Here is a 6,374-nt window from a genome sequence, read left to right as displayed (position 1 = left end):
TCACCGGACACGAGTCAAGATCGTTCTGCATCTCGAAAGGGACCTCGTGGCTCTGTGTTCAGATCCACTGGCAGTACTTTCTTTAACGCTGCCTCCCCTCACCAGCCCCAGCCACCCTGGGGCCTGTCCTCTTCTGCCACCTTGATGCCACGTGTCCCTTTGTGAGCCACCTGCAGAGCTACCCAGTAAGCTTTGCGACACTCCTCCCACTCTTCCTCTCACTTCGGCCCGACCTCACGTGTGCCTTTCCAAATGAGCTTTGAGCAGCAGACCCTTCCTCTGAACCTAGCCTTGCAAGCCACCCCGTTTATGTAACGACTACAAGCATCGCTGCCATGGAGGAGAGGGCTTGCCACCAGCCTCACAACCTTGACCCTGGCTTCAAATTACAGAGGTCCCACCGCTCTCCTTGACCCTCTCCCCACTGTCAGCGGTCACGCCTTCCATATACTCCACCCTGTCTTGTCTCCTGTATGTCTCACCTGTCACCAGGATGATGTCTTAACTGGCCTCCTGCCTGCTTTCTCACCACCCCTCCCTGTTCTCTTCCAAGTGGTCTTCCTAAAGCACAGTCTGCACGTGAGCCCTCTGTTTTTCTACCTAGCCATGAGACCCATCTGCTTGGCTCTCCAGGATCATTCCCTGCCCGTTCCATGTCAACTCCACCATCCATATACCATCAGGATTAATCTTCACAGGGTGTCACGCTAAGCACTTTATGTGGATTATTTCCGTGAAGTAGATACTAGTAAGATCTCTGAGAATGACGAGAGCAGTCCCTGCCACTGGAAGCTCACCTGGCACTCACAGCAAGGCCATGTGTTCTCCCGTTGGACCCAGACAACCTTGCAGAGGAGCTCCATTATGATACAGTGAGACAAAACGTAACTGTGCCCAAGCACAGACCGAAACAAGGCCCCTGTGTCACCCACAGAATCTCAAATATATTCTGTCCCAACCAATACCAGTGACCCCTGCTCCTTCATCACTTACAGATGAGCCTCCCCCTGCCCTGCCCTCCTAACACATATCTCTGAGATGCCTCTGCTTCCTGACAGCATCCAATCCACTCACAGTTTCCCCATCTGTAAAATGGAGGTATCAGCGCCTTGCAAAGGCCACCGGACCAACCTACAGTTGGCTGAGCTTGTCTTTCTTCTTCCGGTGTGCAGGATGTTACCATGGGGAGCTGGGGGGTGTCCCTGACAGGTGTTGGGAAGGCTTACTGAAGGGTATGCACTTGGGATGGGTGATTTGTGGGCCACTCGTGCTTAGCATACCTACAGGAGGAGTCCCCTGGCACAGGGAAGGTCACGTAGAGGCCTGAGGCAGGGGTGAACCTGGGTACTTGTGGCTGGAGCCACAGGCAGTGGGTTGTGTTGTTATCTTCAAAGTACAGTACTAATACTTCCTTTGGCTGAGGTAGCTTTAAAAATGTTTTTATTGTGGTGATATAGAGAGAGCATAACATGTATCACTCGAGCCACTTTTAAGTGCACAGTTCAGCGGCATTAAGTGCATTTTAAGGGTTGTGCAACCATCACCACTATCCATCTCCAGAATTTTTTCATCATCCCTAACTGAAATGTGCCAAGAAACTCTGAAACTATGACCAAGATGGACTGGACTTGCCCTCGTGCCTGAAACAACCAAGAAATGGACAAATATGTGTAGCAACAGTTCTCAGAACCTGGACGTTGTGCAACAAACCTCAGTGACTCCTGAGAGACAAGAAACCAAAGGGCTGAGCCCTTACAATTGCCCCATCTCAGCGCTGTGAGAGTCTTCAGCCTGCAGTGGCAGGGAGGAGGGCATCCCAAGCGGAGCCGGGAGGACTCCCTGAGCTGAGGAGACGAAACTGAGAATGCAGGGAGACCAAGGTAACTAGAGGTCCCAGGGCAGACTACAGGTGGGGAGAAAGATACATAGAGGACTTGGGGACCTGCAGCAGGTCCCCATCAAGTGTTCAGTTAGAGAACTAATCAGCACACGTGTGTGCAGAAACAACCCAAGGCCAGGGAAGGAACTGTCCAAAAGGGTTAGAGGTGACACTGCCCACAGTTGAGCGGGGCAGAAAGTAACGTCGGTTACCAGCAGCCACACTGGGAAACCTCTTGGTCTCTGGAACAGTGAGAAGAGTACACAGGAAGATCTTGCCTCAGGAGTGCGTCAGCTCCCCGCAGACCCGTTGCTGATCAGACCCCTCCTAACATATCAGAGAAAGATCTGAAAGATCAAAATGTGTCCTGGCCACTGTGTCCAGGAGCAAAGCTCAAGAATATTCACGAGAAACAAAATGTCCAACACTCAACAAGATAAAATTCACAATGTCTGGTATCCACTCTGGAATTGTGAGGAATGTAAATTTAATTTTTTAATGTTGATTTAATTTTGAGTGGAATAGGGGCAGAGGGAGGGAGACACAGAATCCGAAGCAGCCTCCAGGCTCCGTCCGAGCTGTCAGCACAGAGCCCAACGCGGGGCTCGAACTCATGGACCACAAGATCACAACCTGAACAGAAGCCAGAAACTTAACCGACTGAACCACCCAGGCACTCCTAGAATTGTCAGGAATATAAAGACGAGGCATAATGAGGAGTTAAGTGCAGACACCGAGCTTACCTAAAAAGACCCAAATATAACCTCTAGGAATAAAAATTACAATGTCTGAGTTGAGAAATACAGTGGATGGCATTAGCAGCAGACTGGATGTTGCTAAAGAAAGGATTGAAGACACAGCAATAAGAACTCTCCCAAATAAAAAGTGAAAAGAGAATAGACGAACAGCACCAATGGCAATTGTGGGGTGACTTTGACCTCGCGTGTCCTGAAATACATGTAACTAGTGTCCCAGAAAGAAGGAAAGACACGATGGGACAGGAAAAAATAACTTAGAAAGTAAAGGCTGAAAATTTTCCAAATCTGTTGACAACTATACACCTCAATGAACCCCAAGCACAGGAGCATGAAGGAAACTAGCAAGGCACAGTATAATCAAATTGCTCAAAACCAATGATGAAGAGAAAAAAAAATTAAACTCCCAGATAACAAAGACACGTTATAAACAAAGAAGTACAGACGAGGATGATGGCAGGTCACAAGATGCCACAAGGCGTCGCCCCTGCACAGCTGTTGTGTTGAAAGCATCCACACTCTCCTCCAAAAAGGGCAAAAACCATTTTCCTCACAGTGAGCCATCTGCGGCCAGCAAGTGGAATTTACCAGTTTCAGACACACCTTACGGCTTCTCTGCTACTTGTGCTGTGCAGGTGAGTGCACTTTGAGGTTATCTGAAAGTGCCGGTGAACTCCAATGTATTCATAGATGTAAAATGATTGAGAAGGGGGTCTAAAAATAATTTGTCATCTTAAAACAAACCACCTTAATAAAAAATTAGTAATGTGTGGGCACAGGGAAGAGGTCTGATGAAGAACGATGCTGAAGTTTATGTATCCGCTTGGCTAGGATGTGGTGCCCAGATGTTTGGGTAAAGAGTCTAGATGTCTGACAGGATGTTTTAGATGTGATTAACATTTAAATCAGGGGCGCCCAGGTGGCTCAGTTGGTTTAACGTCCAACTCTTGATTTCAGCTCAGGTGTCGGTCTCTGCGAGGACAGTGCAGAGCCTGCTTGAGATTCTGTCTCTCCCTCTCTCTCTGCCCCTCCCCCGCTTGTGCTCATGCGCTCTGCGCGCGCTCTCTCTCTCTCTCTCTCTCTCAAATAAATATAAACATTAAAAAATTTAAAAAAACATTTAAATCAACAAACATTGAGTAAAGCAAACTACCCTCCGTAATGCGGGGTGGGTCTTATCCAAGCACTTGAGGCCCTAAGAGCAGAGACTGGGATTCCCCAGGGAAGAAGGAATTCTGCCCCCAGATGGCCTTTGGACACCAGACTACAGCATCAACCCTTCCTGGTCTCCAGTCTGCCACCTGTCCTGCAGATTTCAGACTTAGCCACTGCAATTGAGTGAGCAGATTCCATAACATAAATCCCCTCCCCACCCCAGTTCTAGATCGAGAAATAGATAGATGATAGATAGATACATACATACATACATACATACATAGATGATAGATGATAGATGATAAATAACATGAAGAAGCAGTGTCAGCCCAGGGTCCAGAGCCCTGCCTCCAGGGCACCTGGGGTGGAAGCTTCCTGAGGAGCGGACAGCCACATTTCCTAAGCTATGAGTCCTAGGGTTCAAGGGTCTCCTCCCCCTTTGCCAGCCCCTCCGACTCTCCTCCCTGGCTCCTGTGACTTACGAGAGGAAAGGCATCAGGGGAAAGCATGGGTGGGCAGCAGCCCTGGAGAAGGAAGGCCGGTCTGGAAAGACCAAACTTCAGAACTTCTGAATGCAGCTGTTGGCAGGCCAGACCAGTTGCTAACAGCGGTGACAGCAGCAGATGTATTCCATCCTCGGGCACCAGGTGAGAGGTACCTAGACTTGGAGGGCCCTGGGGGGTGGCTAGCACCTAACAGAGGCAGATCTTGGAGCTGAGAGTGATGACTGGTATAAATGGGGAGATGCAGGGAAGGGGAGGTGGGTTCAAGGGTGTCCTCAGAGTGTCAGGGGATAGTGCATGACCTGTGGCCTGGGCTAACCCTTTCCACCTTCCTCCTCCCCTCCTTCAGTAGCATGTGCTGTGGACCCCTTTACGGAGAAGAAAACCAAAGCACAAAAGTGGCATGCTCAAGGTTCCCAGGTGTGAGATGGCCTCTGACTCAAACAAAGCTGCTGCCAGTGCTACTATGTCAGAAACCGGGAGCCCCCACAAAGGGGACTTGCCCAGCACCTCTAACTGTCGTCCACGCAGTTGCCTTTTGCAGACATGCTTCCTGCCCACCCCCCACCCAACAGAGCACACATCCTGTATTTGGCCCTTTCTCCCCACTTGGTCTCCTAGGCTCTGTACTTGGCTGGTGAGGGAGGTAGCTAGAGACCCTCTGATGGGACATCTGGTTGAACCTACCCCAGGGAACTGGACATCTCCCTCAGGCCACACCAGTTCTGACCCTCAACCTTGGCCAGAATAGCACAGGGACTCTGTGTGACATTCCATCTAAACACTTTACATGCTTGAACAATGTTTGGAGATCACCAGTCCTGACCCGGGGCTTCAAAATGCAGGGTGGTGACAGCAGCCCCTCCCCCCATACCAGTAGCCACCCAGGGGTGCCCTAGGACCGTTGAAAGCTTCCCCAGGACACTTTGAGCATGGTAGGGTGGCAAATGGATGGTGTCTGGATCAGAATTCTGTGGGCATGGAGTGAGCCTTGAGGCCCGAAGCAGACCACCATCATCATGAGCCCCTGCCACTGATGCCTCTGACACAGCTTTCCAGGGACCCTGAGCTGGTGGGGAGCGGGGGCATTCAAATGCTTCAGCTGTTTCAGAATGACCGGGTCCCCACTGTGGTGAATGCACATGTCTCAAGTCTTCATATGCCCCTCCTTCTGTGCTTACTAGGAAACTGTAGCACAGAGAGTCAACTTGTCAGGGGCTACTCAATGCGAGATGTGGTCCCTAACCTATGGCCACCGGAGTATCATATTCATAGGACACTTTGGGACTGTGAGCTGAGAAGTCTCCCCACTGCTCAAGAGTGTGGGAGGGCTGTGGATCAGGAGAAAGATCCCCCACCAATCCCGTCACCGCACATGCACACATAATTTCTCAAACAATGTCAAGGGGTTCCAAACTCCAAAAAGGCCCCCACAGATTCAGCTCTACAAGAAGGAAATGTGCTTGGGGGTCTCTCCCCGTGATCCCAGACCTGCTTCCAGGGCCCCCCTCAGACCTGAGCTCAGCAGAAATCACACAGAGGGCCAGCACATGGGATAGGGTCAGGCAGCTAGCTGTCATACCCTCTGGGAACAACATGAGGGTAAGAGGTCCTCCAGGGAGGGTACAAGCGTGGTGATGGCTAGGGAATGATCAGGAATATTCTGGAGATTGTGGTCCCAGTACAAGGACCACACCTTAGTTCTTTCTGCTACGGACTGAAAATGTATACACGGGAAGAAACTGCCTTTAGGAGTGTAGGAAACAGATCTTGGATAAGCCTAACTGCCCTGTGGGAAAGCGCTGGCTGGCACAGTGACAGTGAATCATCCAGGCAGGCCAGCCCAGGCTGATGGGGGCCAGGAGAGGTCCCCTCGGGGACAGGGTATACCTTGCTCAGCCCCATAGGCAGGAGGAGCCATAGGAGTGCTGGAGAACCCCCTCCACCTCAAGGAGGCTTCAGAGTCTCTGTCCAGTCCCAGCTACCTTAGGGAATGGTCAGAGCATCCTGGGAGGCAATGGTATCTGTCAATACGACTCTCCCGAGACTGGGGGACCTATCTGTCCATGCTGTGCCTGGACA

The sequence above is a fragment of the Herpailurus yagouaroundi genome, unplaced genomic scaffold (genome assembly GCF_014898765.1).
Source record: "Herpailurus yagouaroundi ecotype Mexico unplaced genomic scaffold, PumYag 246, whole genome shotgun sequence".
Taxonomy (NCBI): domain Eukaryota; kingdom Metazoa; phylum Chordata; class Mammalia; order Carnivora; family Felidae; genus Herpailurus; species Herpailurus yagouaroundi.
The sequence above is the reverse complement of the archived record's forward strand: the minus strand, read 5'-3'. Positions refer to the sequence as shown.